The sequence below is a fragment of the Passer montanus genome, unplaced genomic scaffold, assembly GCF_014805655.1.
Source record: "Passer montanus isolate IOZ18808 unplaced genomic scaffold, ASM1480565v1 scaffold2, whole genome shotgun sequence".
NCBI lineage: Eukaryota > Metazoa > Chordata > Aves > Passeriformes > Passeridae > Passer > Passer montanus.
This window is the reverse complement of record NW_024366591.1, coordinates 24,420,403-24,435,758: the sequence shown is the minus strand read 5'-3', so window position 1 is coordinate 24,435,758 and position 15,356 is coordinate 24,420,403. Positions and strand designations below refer to the sequence as shown.

Genomic DNA, 15,356 nt, shown 5'->3' with positions numbered 1-15,356 from the left:
GTAAGCTATGCTAGAAGTATCTAACACAAAATACATCAGACAAGTTTGGTTGCCAGCTTTGTAGAACTTAGGCTGCTTAATTTTCTTAACTTGGTAGAAAATAAAAATATAAATCAAGTTATGGTATTTTTCAGACTCTGTGGGGAACAGAAAAAAGCCAAGGGTCTTTGACATCTTATTATGGGAATTTGCCAGATCTGATTTAGAATTCTCAATGGTATCTCAAACTCTTCTGAAAGGTCAGGAGACACCTCACACTTAACAACACTCTGGTCTCCTGAGCTCATGTAAGCTACAGAGCAAACGGAGATAATGCAGACCACCAAAAAGAAAATAATTATAAATCATTCAGAAATCTCTTAATGCATCCATCTCTACATTTTGAGGATAAAAGAATCATGATTTTCTTCACATTAAATTCCTCTCAAAAAGTTATTTTCCAGGTGCCTATCTACTGCTTTATTTCAGCATCCTGCCTTGTGTGAACTGCTAGTAATGACTCTAGAAAATCACTATAACTAACCATTTTGATGCAAGAACTTATTTAACTGAGAAGTCAGTTTAAAAACATGGTATTACTGTAGGCAATGACAGTATCATAATCAGAATAGATTAATTCCTCTAATTAAATACCGTCTAAGAAAAACAGGAGTATTAAGTCAACATCAACAACAATCAGTGAAGATGCTTTAGAAATATTTTAGCTTTATAGACCAAGTTAAATGTTTAAGTCAAAGTGTCACAATATTAAGAGGAAATAAAAACTATTTGCAGGAAACAAATCAATATTTTACTGATCACACATTGCTACACTGCCTCAAATGTTTTGCGAGCAGAAACCTGCAGCAATGCTGCTTTACTTCAGACTGCAAGTCTGATTACTTCTCACTTTCTCTACTTGATGCTATTCAGTAACTAGCTCTGAGTCAGACCTTTAAGTATCACCACTTGCACTAGGAAGCTCAAAAAACAGCCACAAAGCCCCACCAGCTCTGAGAGAAAAAGACTACAGGCATTAACTCATTAGGCCAAATAAATACAACTTATCCTACCAGGGTACAAAAGGCTGCAGAACAAAAAACATAGGTGACCCAAGAGGAAAAAAAAGACTACTTTAGATTCCTCCTTTTCTCATAGTTCTCACCACAAGAGTTAAGCCCTCTTTAGCAATCAGAAATGGAAAGTTAGTAGAAGTCAAAGCCCAGGATCCCTGTAACTATGCACTACATGCAGTGACTTTTCCCTTGTTACCACTTCTCCCTGTGTAACAGCAAGCTAAGAGTCTGAAGAATTTGATCTTTCTGTTCAGTTCTTCAAAATTTCCATGCTAAAATTTGCAAGTGTGTTTTGAAGAAGAACAGCAATACAACAAAGCGTAAAAATAATTTCAAACAATAACTACAAACAAATCAGTGGAAAAAACTTTAAATCTGAATACAGTAGTACACTCTCCTGGCTGAAAAGCACTGAATTACTCGTAAAATTCCTGCAGAGTATTCAAGTCCTTTGCAGAATGACCAGCCTTCAGGGTATCAGCAAAGACAGTTCTGTCATGTGAATTGATGCATACTATTGATAAGTAAGTGTAGCCTATGGCAGAGCTTTTCAAGTACAAAGACAGGTCAGAAAACTGGAAATTTTTCATGCAAAGAAAGATACACCTTAATAGCCTACCAGGCATCTCCTTTAGTCCAGGGGGGGTGAAAGAAGCAACAGCCGTTTTCAGAAGAAAAGGTCAGAAGCGCTGGCTGAATATGGGAGCACGTTAGACTTAGCTTGATTTCACGTAAGTCTTTATGTTACAATCATGTTGATGTAAGGCCTGTCTTACATTATCTCATTGTAGCAATAGTTATGTTGCCTATTTTTAATGAAAGAATTCTGAGGTGACTGTTCATTTCCAGCTAAAGCCCTGAATGTGATCACTTCCACATAAAGCAACAAGAAGATGTCCATACTAAAATAGTGTTGCATTTTAAAAATACAGCTGTGGATCAAGTAACATTTTATTGCTCACATCAGAGACAAAAAGTTTTGCATAACTTCACAGCATGTAACCATCAGACCACTCTCAACTCACTACAAATGTTTCTTTAGCGATGACTAGCAGAGCAAAAGCCATCTTCAATTCTTCAGCAGCACAGAACTTTGTAAACAACAGCAGTGTTTACTTTAATTCAAGGGGAAAGCAAAAAAGAACAGAAAAAAATCAAGTGGGGAGAAGAGGTTACAAAGGGCTTGTTTGGAGCCGAAAGGATGAAGGTGAGAAAATACAGTGAACCAGACATTTAGAGTGTAAAAACCATGCAACAGTACATCTACTGATGAAAACGAAAACCCAACGTCTGTCGTTTAACACAACCTCCATACAGACTAGAGATACTCAGCCTCCTAAGTGCATTCTTCTTTTTAATAGTTCCACAATAGGAGCAAATAGTTCAAAAGCATGATCCATGGACACAGAGCTGCCCACTGACATCACTACTTCAATTAGCTCAAAATTAGTACTGAAGAAAAAAGAATTACTGTCTAGTTAGTGACTGAATTTGCTGTTCAAATGTTTGCACATATAAGATAGACATGATCAAAGGTACAAAAGCCACACTCAAAGCTCTCCAAACCAGACAAAGAAATAATGAATCATAGTCAGAAACATCCCAAGTATCCCCAGTTCCAATTCACTCCTACGCAGTGGTACATTTTGCCTCTATGCTATCACAATTTACATGTGATTTCAGGCTAATAATGCTCTGCAAACATATGTTAAAGAAAAAATTCTGTAATTTTACTTTATGTTACTGAAAAATTGAAATAATTGTAACTTTAGGCTTGCAAAAAATCTAACAGCAGAATTGTTTTTTATAAAAAAGTGCTAATACCCAAGTAATAGCAAACAACTAGGAAAATGGTACAGGTGGAATTCCCATTATAGCAGAATCTTACTGTTCTAATAAGAATATTTAAAATTCATGAAGCTTTGCTTTGACAGATGACAAATTTGCTATTCTATGATTTTGTTTCTCTTTAGTTTTATTAAAGACACATACACTGCAAAAACTTTCCAACTTTGTTTCTGGATTAAAACCAAGCTAACTGTTCTGTCATGAAAGAGAGCCTTGGGAACACCCAAAAACCTCAGTAAGAAAATTTCCATACAGCTTTTCAAGTATCTGTTAGGTACTTGAACTTTACCTAAAATAATATGATACCTGAAGCATCTGACAAAGTAGTTTTTAAGGGTAAAACAGAAAGATGGACATTGTCAGATTCCAGTGGATGTGGTCAACAAAGCAGTAGCCATGTCCCCACCAAGCAGCAAGAAGGAAACACAAGCTTTCCTAGGCACTGTGGGTTTTTGGAGGATGCATATTCCAGATTACAGTCAGATCGTAAATCCCCTCAATTAAGTGACTCAGAAAAAGAATGATTCCAAGTGGGGTCCTGAACAACAAGAACCTTTTGAACAAATTAAACGGGAGATTGTTCATGCAGAAGCCTTTAGGTCAGTCAGGAAAGGACAAGATGCGGAAAATGTGCTTTACACTGCAGCCAGAAAAAAGATTCTTTCTGAAGTTTCTGGCAAAAGACACCCAGGGAGACTCAAAGACAAGCCTGTGATTTCTGCAGTCAGGGATGCAAAGGATCCCAGGCCTGTTACACCTCAACTGCTGGTATACCAGCAGTGTATGAAGGAGCTTGAGCTTCTCAGAAGGGGCTGGCACTGAATCCCATCTGCTTCTGGCACCCCAGCTGCCAATACTGGGCTGGATGTTCAAAAGGAAAGTCCCAGTCCCACATCATGTCACTTACACCACATGGAGTAGGCAGGTTGTGTTGATGACACAGCAAGGCCAAATAGGAAACCCCAATCACCGAGGGATCTTGGAAGTCAGCAAGAACTGGCATGAAGGTAAAAATTTCAGACTACCATCATCAAAGGAGAAGGTACCACATGTTGAAGAGGCCCTATCATATAATCAACCACAACAAAATGAAAAGCAATACACTCTTTACTGACAGTTCCTGCCACACACTCTGAAAATGGAAAGCTGCCAAATGAAATCCTACACAATGAGCTGGTAGAAGCTATTGAGGGACAAGGTGGATCAAGCCAGAGAGCAGACCTGAAAGCCACCCAGCAGACTTTAGATAATGCTGAAAGAAATAGCCAGTGCTCTATCTCTACACTGACTCATGCATGGCAGCAAATGATGGAAAAAGGTCAACTGGCAGCAGAGAGGGAAACCGCTTTAGATATTGCTGAAAGAGAAATGGCCAGTGCTCTACCTCTACAGTGACTCATGGATGGCAGCAAATGATGGAAAAAGGTCAACTGGCAGCAGAGAGGGAAACCCATCTGGGCTGCTGAAATGTGGCAAGACATCACTGCCTAAGCGAAGAAGTTGGCCATATACCCAAGAGCTGGGCTACCAAACAGCACTGCAACAATGGACAGGCAGATGAAACTGCCAAGATTAAAGTGTCTCAGGTGGATATGGACTGGCAACATAAAAGTGAGTAATTTCTGGCTTGGTGGGCCCATCATGCCTTACAGCATCAGGGAAACAATGCAGAGGCAGATGAAGCTGCCAAGATTAAAGTGCCTCAGGTGGATATGGCAACATAAAAGTGAGTAATTTCTGGCTTGGTGGGCCCATCATGCCTTACATCATCAGGGAAACAATGCAACACACAGATGGGCTTGTGACTGAGGGGTGGACTTAACCATGGATGCTATGTCCCAAGTTATCCATAACTGTGAAACATGGGCTGTGATCAAGCAGGCCAAGCAGGAAAGGCCTCTATGCTGTGGTGGATAATGGCTGAAATACAAATATGGGGAGGCCCTGCATATCACAGCATCACACTGCTGAAAATCCACCAAGGCAAGCGCTACATGCTTACAATGGTGGAAACAACCCCTGAAGGACTGGATTAATACCCTGTGCCTGATGCTACTGCCCAAAACACCATCTTGGGCCTTGTCCTGTGGCAACATGGCACCCCTGAGAACTGAGCTGGACAACAGGACTCATTTCAGAGCTACTCTCACAGACACCTGGGCCAGAGAGCACAGGACTGAGTGGGTGTACCCTATTCCCAATCATGTGCCAGCCTCTGGGAAAATTAAACAGAACAATGGACTCTTGGAATCCACACTAAAAGCAGTGGGCAATGGGGCCTTCAAACACCGGAATTCACACTTAGCAAAAGCTGCCTGGTTTAGTTAACTCCAGAGGCTCCAGCAATCAAACTGGTCCTGCACAATCAAAATTCCCACCTACCGTAGAAGGGGATGAAGTCTCCGTGGTGCATTTGAGGAATATCAGTTCAGACTGGTCCTGCCTAAAGCAAAGGCAAACCTGCCTGTGTGACTGTTTTTGCTCCAGCAGTTGCTGGGTAATGCAGAGGGATGGGGAAACACAATGTGTACCTCAAAGGGGTTTGATTTTTGGATGAGAACACCCTGTAATGTTGACTTTTATAACACTCCCATAACTACCATGGACAATGAATATGGTCTGCTCCAGATACATGAGACTCCTGATGTAGCTTACAACCACCTGGCAGCATTCCTGCCCTGGAAAACATCTAGGATGTACAGCCCAAAGTCATGGACACAACTCACTGGACATCTTGGAGGGACAGCCATTGACTATTGAAATCATACCTATGCTTATATGTATATATATGTACATATATAGCTAGTAGGTGTAGGATTTGTGCACTATATGAATGATATAGACTAAGGAGAGGATAATGGTTCAGTTCAAGAAAGGACAGGGTTAATTTTTTGCAGTAGCCAAGAGGGGGCCTGGCCAGAAGTCAAAGATTATTCTGTATCACCTCACATCATTTTCTGGGGACAGGGGAAGGAGTCCCTTCTGCATCGTGGAGGGTGGTAGTGCAGTCAGGCATTCACCAGGCCCTGCGTGGGGAGCACTCACATGTGAATTCACCTCCCTCATACACTCTGTTATTAATATGCTTGCTTTTACTGCTCCTTTTCTTATTTCATTGTTATTTCCAGTAAATTGCTCTTACCTCAACCCACAACCTCTACCTTTTGTACTTGTAATTCCCCTCTCTATCCAACCAAAAGGGAAAAGGGGCAGGGGGAAGTAAGTGAGCAGCACATGGTTTGGAGTTTTCTAATGGGAACACTAAATTGGGGAATTTCCTCCTTAAACCTCCTTTAGGATGCCTCACTGCTATACCAGAGTCTGCCCACAACCACATGTAGTGCCAATAACTGGAGCTAAGTGACTGGTTACAACAAATTGGTGGGAGGCATAACCTGAAACCAGTCAGCAGAAGCTGCTCTTCTCTAAAAGAAATTAAAAATTCCATACCCATAAAAAAACCCACACAAACCAACTTTGTTTCTCGAAAACAGAGGGATCATTTTTATTCCATTTTTTTTTACTGAAAAACTGGAGTATGACAAAAGAACAAGCAAGATTTGACAAGCTACAGAAACCACTTTTAATTAATTTTAATTAATCAATTAATAGAGTAACATTAAATAAGATCTCTGATAATATTAACTTCATTCTCCTTTAATTTGAGTTGCAACCTTCATGATCAGTTTACCAGGGCACACATACAAACATATTTCCTGAGTTACCTGAAACAAAGCATTAGACAGGCAGGTGTAAACAAAAACAACAACAACAAAAAAATCCAAAAAAATATACCACCAAACACCCAAAATGAACTAGCAGAGAAAAACCACACTTTTCCTGAAATAAGCACTTATGCTTTCACCTTCTTGATATAACCAAACATCTAAAAATAGTCACAGAACATAAAATCACTTTTAGTGTCTTGAGCTGTTAGTTTAACTGGTTACATACTGAGTCTTCCAGCAAGACACATACTTGTTAACCTTGAGAATAATAAAACATGAAAACCCACTCAGAATTTTAAAAATAACACTTGAAGTAGTTATGCAACAGATTTTTCTGCAAGTCTTAAAACATTTAATCAAAATCATTAAAGAAAATCTGACTTGGTTTAAATATAAGTAAAACAAGAAGACCCTTGTGAGCTATTGAACAGGAAGGATACAGACTTTTTTCTAAATGAGTATCCTTTACTAGCAAGCAATGGTCATTCAGCAGTAAAAGAATGAAGCAGGTTGATTTTGACTTCAATAGGCTTAACACGTGGACCACAACACACTAGCCTTTTTCCCTCTCCTTTTTTGCAAGTGACTCCACCAGGCAAATTAATCTTCCCACAGCATTCAACAGTTTATGGAGACAAGATGTTTTAAGACAGAAAATCAGGGCTCATGACAGTGACTAAACAGTTCACCCAATAAACACTGTTTGCATCTGGTCCCATTCCAAAGTGTTAACGTGCTACATACAGCACATGCTTTGCCCTTTATCCAAGGCACAATGTACCACCACTGAGTAATTTTATGGTAAGCCAACCAGTTTCATACTAGGTGTTGCCTTGGAATACAACTGTAGAAAATGTTGGGGTTTTTAAAATCAACAATCAGGGAAACTGAGCAGAAGATCTGAAAAATGCAAAGAAGCTGCACTTTTATCAAGGTGAAAAAATGGTTGAAGCAAACTTGCTCCCAATATACTGGGAACATATTTTGCCTTTCTCACACTAGCCTTTAAAAATCCAATTGCAAGCAGTAAATAAAACTCTTAAATCCCAGCCCAGTATATCAAATCTTATGATTTCTCAAGATACAGAATTGGATTTCTTAGATGTTTCAAACAAATCAGCTCAGACAAAATATGTGCTAATGTGTGAGTGTTTTTATAGAGCTTCATTATGCTTTTTGAAACAAAAGGAACAAAAGCCAGAACACAGGAAAAACAAGAACTAAAGCAGCTTCTAATCATCTTTTCATAACAGAGCTAAAATTGTACAAACTCCTCCTTCAGTGGTAACTGTCTCACATTTAATACCCAGTCTCTAGTCAAGACTGCAAATAATTGTTTCGATTTTGTAATGGTCTTTGGAAAGTACTGATCTTTGGATGGTCTAAGGATGAAAGTAGAATGTGAAGTCATTTACCTTTTACTAAATTTGCTAAAACCAGTGGGCATAAGAGGGAATATGAAGGGGACAGCAATGTTATATGTGGTTTTTTTTAAACTGGATTGACCACATCACCCTGCTACGCTCCCCAAGTCTGTAGCACAATTTCATTTTTACTCTGGGTTAGGTTTTCAAACCTAGAACTCCTGCAACTGAGCATTTCTATGGAAAAGGCACCTTTCCTCCAAGAATTTTCTCACCTACAACATAGGGCTGCAGTATTCCTAGCTTCACTTTTACACAGCTTAATTTCTTCTGCAGTACAAGAATAATGTGCTGGTAACAGGGTAAACTTTTCCCCAAAAAAACACTCAACTATTCAGCCTCAACACTAAGGTATTATTCTGCAGTTATGCCATGATACTTAAATAGCAGCCTTACTTTCTGAAATGTCTCTGGGACTAAATCCTGAAGTGACAAAAACCTATAATGTTTTAATCTGCTACATGTTTCACCTTACCAATTCAACACAGTAAAAAATCTGGAGACAATGAAATTTCAGTCTTCAGAAACATGTCTTACACTTCAGAATGAAAAAAAATTCAACATGCTTGGAAATACAATGGTCTTGGTATGAGCAAATACAAGGGTAGCAGGGAGTGGTGGGGAACAAAAAAACACAACTGTAAGTGCATATATTTCATTAAGCATTAATTTCTCTCTGTAATATATTCTCAAGCACACACAGAGTGAAGAAAGCACACTAGGAAAGCGTGTGAGGCCAAATACCCAACAGCTTAAGTTAACTAATGAGATAATTAGAGGTCCAAAACAGGTTTAATACTAAAATCACTTACAATTGGGATTTGTAAAGAAGGAGCAGTAACACTGCTATGTAGCAATCCCAGCCTTGTTTCAAGCAGCTGCCTCTAACCATAATATATGATGATCTTTGACAAATGTTGTCTACAGAGGGGAAAAGGCAGCCATAAGACAACATACGGACTTAAAAATTAATGCTACAGCCTTCTCTGGTTCTGGTTGTGGGTTCCCCACTCTGTCCACCCTCCCTCTACCTCCTTCCCTCCGAGACACTGAGTTTATCTCAGACTCATGATCAAATAATGAAATGCCCTACCAGGAAAAGTACCAAAAAAGCCATACAAGAAAAAAGGATTCAGTCCTCTATGAGAAGATCAATGACATGCAGGGCATACTTCTTTAACTGCTTGATGATGAAACAGCAGCAGTTACAGTATTAGTTAAACACAGCTTTTAAGTACAACTTCAAAAGGAGAAGCCAAATGGGATAAAACAGCTTCTTTCAGTTGAGGAAACAGCAAATAGATTGTTTACAAATAACGTCTACAAAGTACAAGACACTGTGTTTAGAAATTGAAAGTTTCAGATCCAAAACTGAAATGTTCAAAGAAGTTTGCAGGACAGACTTTGTATATTCTGACATATTTTAATTGATGAATCTCTGCTTTTGTGATAGACTGGAAGCAATAAAAGTGTTTCAACAAATGTGAAACCCAAGCACATTTTTATCACCAGATTTTAATTTTGGTTTGATTTTCAGAAGTAGGAGGATACATGCTGAATCAGTAGAATTCAAAGGTCTGCCTAGTATGAATTCAAAAACTTGAATTAAGATTATATATTTTAAATCCCATATACAGGATAACTGAGTATTTCAAATTGGAAAAAGCTGTTCCAATTTTCCAGTGCAGTAGGAGAGCACATCATGCATTTTAAATATATACTGAAGCATTTCATATTCTTAATAACATTCTGTGTTCTTGAAATGTTGTAGTCAAATTCTTATCCAGGCCACTATAAAGAATACCACAGTTATAGTCTATACTTCTCTACCCACAGTAAAGGGATAGCAGCAAATTACAGTAAAATCTGGTGTTACATTTAGCTGTACAACACTACTATTTAGAGAGTAATTTCAACAATAAATATTTGGTTAAACTCTGCTTTGTCATCAGTGCAAGCAATTTGAGATGAAACTGATCTTTCAGAGAGTCTGTGGGGGTTTTGAGTCTATTTTTATTTTCTGGTTACTGAGCATCTTTTCCTATGAAACAGTTTTCCAGAGCTACTGCTTAGCAAACAGAAAACCACATAGACAATGTTAGAAGTAAAAAGGAAGATTCAAGCCTACAGGCCTGGCAATCCACAGTTCTCTTTAAACTGTCCTTAGCTAACCCTATTTTACTACTCAATGGCAAGGTCTTCTAACAATGACCTTACAGAGCACACAAGCTGCATGGCTTAGTAACAGCAAGGTAAGATAAAAGATAGGCTTTATCACACCCTTCAGAAAGAATACAGGGAGGAGAAACCAAGATATGACAAATATGAGCCCCATGGTAGATACAATATCAAGTAAAACACCCAGTTAACCCTCTAGACACTGACAAGTCACCAGTTTTAAGAGAGGCTCTCCCTGCAATTCTTCACAAGAACTCTGATGAGCCATGCTACTATTAATAAAAGTACTACAAAGATGAACCGCAGCAGTACTTTATCTCCTTTAGAAAAAAAATCCAATCAAAGAAACACATAAGCAAAATACTACTACCTGCTTCTGAGAATCTGCAGAGACAATTATTCCTTACTCAAGAGGCCAACTTCACTGAGGTCAGGCCTTGAAAGCACCCCATACTTTAGTGCAGTCATGAAACATTATGCCATCAAAGGCAGCTGTGATGTGCACAGCAAAGGGCTGGCATCCAACATGCTCTTTTACAACACCAACTCAGAGTTGTTGTAATGCAGTGTTTGTGTAGTGCCTCTAAGACATCGGACTACAGCAAAAAAACCTTTTTCCCCCTAAGTCTATAAAAAAAATAAACCTGCATTCTTGCTGAGCTGTCCCACCTGCAGTACACGCAAGTCTATAATCTCACACTATACATGGAACATACTTTCCTGTTTTCACTAGCCAAACAGAACAGTTATTTTTGGATTACCCAATAGTAATTAATCAATATTCTGCTGATATGGCCTTCACTTAGGCTGTAAATCTTTACAAAGCTCTCAAAGACAAGGTGAAGTCTATGGAGAAAATAAGTTACCAGTAAAATTACCTTCACAGAAGAGTGCACACCACAAAGTTCTTAAGTAGAACTTTTCTATATAATATCACAAAACTGACAACTCAAGCCATGTAAATTTATCACATTGATAGCTAAAGTAAATGAGAAGTTGAAACAGAACACAAAAGGTTACCTATTTAGTAAATTCATGCAATGAATCTTCTGATCTAAAAAATAAACCACAACTTACCTTTCACTCCAGTAGGAATCTTGAAGATTTGTAGAGTGAAATCAACTATGACAACTGGATAACAGCACAATATCTTGCTTGCCTATAAGGGAATAATTCAGAGTCACATTATACCAAAAAAATTAACCCACCAAATAAATTAGAAAACCAGATAAGTGAAATTGAACAGTGCTGAAATGATAAACATTTTGAAAATGTGAACACCCTGATAAAGAGGAAGAGAAAGAAACCCTACACCCAATCATTTAATTTGCACTTTGATTTTTGTCTCTTAAAGTAGAATTGTGGCAGTTTATTTTAAAGTCTAACACACTTTAAGTAGTCTGCTTTCAAAACAGAAGGCCAGAAATAACTCCTTACAATGCACTTTGACTTATTGTATAGCCTAGACTACAACAATCGGATGCTTCCACATCCCCTTTTCTTGCTCCCATCCTCTTTGTGTCATTGTGTGAGTACACAATGAACAGTTTTCCAACACTGGTTTTCTTGGGTTAATTTTGCTTGCAATGAGGAAGACAGCCCACCTTCCCTCTTCTCACTCCCCCCTACTTAAGACCAATTCCAGAATGAAATCACAGTTTGACTTAGTACATCCTCTCCCCAGGAAAGCATTCAACCTTGCTTTAGAAATAGCCAGTGGCAAATATGTTACACACTACAATCTTCAGTAAAACGACTTTTAACCTACTGAAATTTACACAGTAAACTAAGATGTAGAACACTTCCTCTTTCAAAAATTAGAATAGAGCTACACATTACAAACACAACTATTAAAAATATAAATCATTTAGATCCTTTTTCTGCCAGTGAATACTTTCACAGCTGTTATCCATGTAACAGGTATATTCACCATCATTTTATTTTGTTCCCCCCCTTTTTAATCCTAAAAATAGATTAATCTTTTGTACTAAAACATGCTTCCCAGATTAATGCCAAAAGGAAACGCCAGTTCAAAAAGGAACCCCACAACCACCAATAACAGAATTATTTTTTTTTACTTTGTCATATATTTTAAACATTTCTTATAAACTTAGTTTGATTTTTTGAACATAAGCTTCAAGAGGACATATCTCCAAGTTATTTATCACAGCCCACAATACCTTCTTTACATGTCTGTACTTCCCAGAACACTTTTCCATTCTCCACCTATGATCCACATTCTTCATCCTTAATGGCATGACTTGGGAGCTGCTCCCATGAAAAATGAATGTTCTGTCTATACCCACACTCACAAACCAATTCAGATCATACTGGCTACTAGAAGCAATAGAGTTATTCTTCAGGTTAGCTTCTCTAAATGAGAGCTCTTCAGTGCTGTCACTGGATCCCCAGTAAGACACCAGGAAGCCAAACTAGCTTCAGAATGTTACCTGTGTTGGCCCTTGAATCTAAAAAAACTCATTAATTGACTGCAGTTACTGGAAAATTATCCAAGTAGAAGTTAAACAAAAGGTCTATTTCCACAAGAATAAAGTCTGGAAGTTTATTCCACACAGCCCCGGATGTTCAGAAGTTTGAACTCCCTCTCTTCTCCACTATCACCAAATGGGCAAATATTTTGAAATCTTGTCTAGACCATTTAAATTATATTTTTACAATGCAAGTTCATGTGCCACAGGTACAAACTGTTGATAGAAATTTTTGAGATAGAAATTGTTTTTGAGATCAATAACCTCAGAAAACATTGAAGGGAAGGTCATTTTCTAAGCCCAAAGGTAATGAAACTCAGCAGAATGTTGCAACTTAGGCAAAAGAAAGCAGCTCAACTTCCCACCAAGAGGTCAACAGCAGACAGAAAGCAGCATGGCCAGCAGAAATGGAAACTTGTAAGGGAGGAGAGCAGCAGCTGAAGCAGAGTGCTTCTGCTGAATGCCCTTCCAGGGCCACTGCTGCGTAACCCAGGAAGCCGCAAAACTGCTTCTGTTCTGTAACCGTTTGGCGCTGTAGCTTAGGGACTCAGTTTTTCTGCAGTTCATGATGCTTAAGGACACAGCTTTTCTTTTAGATAGTCTCTCAAAGAAGCATTTCTCATTTCAACCTCTGCAGGACTGGATACACACAAGTTGATGAAAATTTGCTGAAGGTGAAGTTCTGTAGAACCATGCTTGTTGCACTGCACTAACGCTCTGGAAGCACCCACGACAGCTGACAGAAAAGAAGCCCATAAAGCTAAGAAAATGAATACATGTTCTTTGAAACAAATATAGAATATATAATTTTAATTTAATCTGGTCTTTACTTCTTTTTACAAGAAGTAAAAAACACACCAAATAACTACTTGCCAGTTATTACTGGTATCAAAGCACCTTAAGTTTACTTTAGCTGGCTATTACTTGCTGTCTGGCAGCAATTTTTTTGGAAGGTGGAAATCATAATCATTAAGCTGACAAACCCACAAAACAGCTCCCTTCACAGCAATCAGCAATCCTTCCAGCCATACACATGTGTGGACAACACTATTAACATCAAAAGGGATTAAGTCCAACTCAGTGGGATCTTTACCTGTGGAAGAATGCTGCACACTAAAAAAATGTTAGCACAGCGTTAATAGCGCTTTTGAGTGTATTCAGACTTCAGACTACTGTAATCAAAGCCTTACAAGAGAACAATAATAGGAAAGGAACTTTAGACCTAAATCTATAAATAATTTTTTTTTTAAATCTCAGTGCATAATGCTCAGAGGCTAGGTCATCACATCTTGAAAGGGGGCCTTATTTTAAAACAGTAGGTACAAACCATATAAGAGGATTCTACACATAATTTTACCCTAATCCTGAAGGGAAGAGAAATTAGTGATGCGAAGTCTTCCTCGATTTCACCCCCTATCTGATTCTTGGCAAACAGCCTCAGTGCGGGGGCCTATTTACCTCATTTTTCTGCAGTTGCTAACTTACAGACGAAAGAAAGGAACAGCCCAAGATGCAAATAGATGAAGTTATCAGGAGGAGAGGAGTGGTGCTCCGGGAGGAAGGAAATTAGGAAACCAAACGCTTCTCTTCACACAGCATTCACGCGACGGGTGCGGGAAAAGCACCAACAGCCATCGGGACAGATTTTTCGGGGAAAGGGGGTGCCCTTTCATCTGGCCCCAGACTAGAGGCAGACGAGCCAAGAGCGCGGTAGATGCGGGCACAGCAGCGCCCGCGGGAGCCCGCGCAGCGCCGGCCGGCGTGCCCCGAGTCGCGGCCGCAGGCACCGCCCGCGCCGGCAGCCCGGCGAGGGAGGCTTGGAACCGAGCGGCGAGGAGCGGCCCCGCACGGCTCGCCTCGCCGGGAGCAGCGCCCGAGGCTGCGGGAAAAGCAGGGAAGGAGGGAGGGAGGAGCCAGCCCCACCGGCCGCTGCGCTGCCCGCCCGGGGCGGAGGGGCTGCGGCTGGAGCTGCCCCCCTCCGCCCGCCCCGCCGCCGCCCGGGGCCGGCACAGAAGGAGGGAAGGAAGAAGGGAGGGGGCAGCTCTACCCGATCCGCCGGGCCGGCCCCGCCCGCAGCCTCCGCATCCCGCGGCAAGCGCAGCGGACCAGTGAAAACGGCGACGGATACGCGGCAAAGCGGCCCCCAGCGCACCGCCAGCGCAGCGCCACGGCTGCCCGACCCCCTCCTCGCCGCCATTCCCCGCTGCCCATTGCCGGCGCAAGTCGCGCTCCCCCGGGACCGCTCCCGCTGGTACCTGCCGCTGGACCGGCCGCTGGCGCCGCACGCTCCCGAAGTTCCCGGCCGCGGCCGTCAGCCCAGCCCGGGAGAAAACCCCGCCGGCCCCGCCCCCCGGCCAATCCGCGCCCTCGCCATTGGTTGGCGCAGTCGTCAATCTCCGCGGGCAGCGCCTCGCCCCCGCCCGCTCTTCCTGGGCCGCTTTCGGCGGCCGCTGCCCGTCGGGGCTGCCGTTCTAGCCTGGGGCCGGGACGGGCTCTGGGAGCCGTGTCGCAGCGCGGGCGTCGCACCGGAGAGACACGGTCCGGCAGCGCCGCTGGCGAGCCATGGCCCCGGGCGAGTCCAGGCAGGGCGCTGGCCGCGCGGGCGGTGCGGTGTCGCTGTCCCGCGGTGTCTCC

General features: G+C 41.1%; 1 protein-coding gene across 14 annotated transcripts in view; it reads right to left on the bottom strand.

Moving 5' to 3' along the window:
- Positions 1–15,059, bottom strand: part of EPB41L2 (erythrocyte membrane protein band 4.1 like 2) — a 111,462-nt gene extending 96,403 nt beyond the window's left edge. For 12 of the 14 annotated variants that reach the window (XM_039707794.1, XM_039707789.1, XM_039707795.1 and 9 more), the window contains exons 1-2: positions 14,978–15,015; positions 11,311–11,392 (exon numbers count right to left, since the gene is read on the bottom strand). The gene's annotated coding sequence lies outside the window, so the exon portion shown is untranslated. Of the gene's footprint in view, positions 1–11,310; positions 11,393–14,977 lie in introns of all 14 variants that reach the window. The other 2 variants (XM_039707793.1, XM_039707799.1) reach the window with 2 other exon arrangements.
- Between the last annotated feature and the right edge of the window lie 297 nt (positions 15,060–15,356).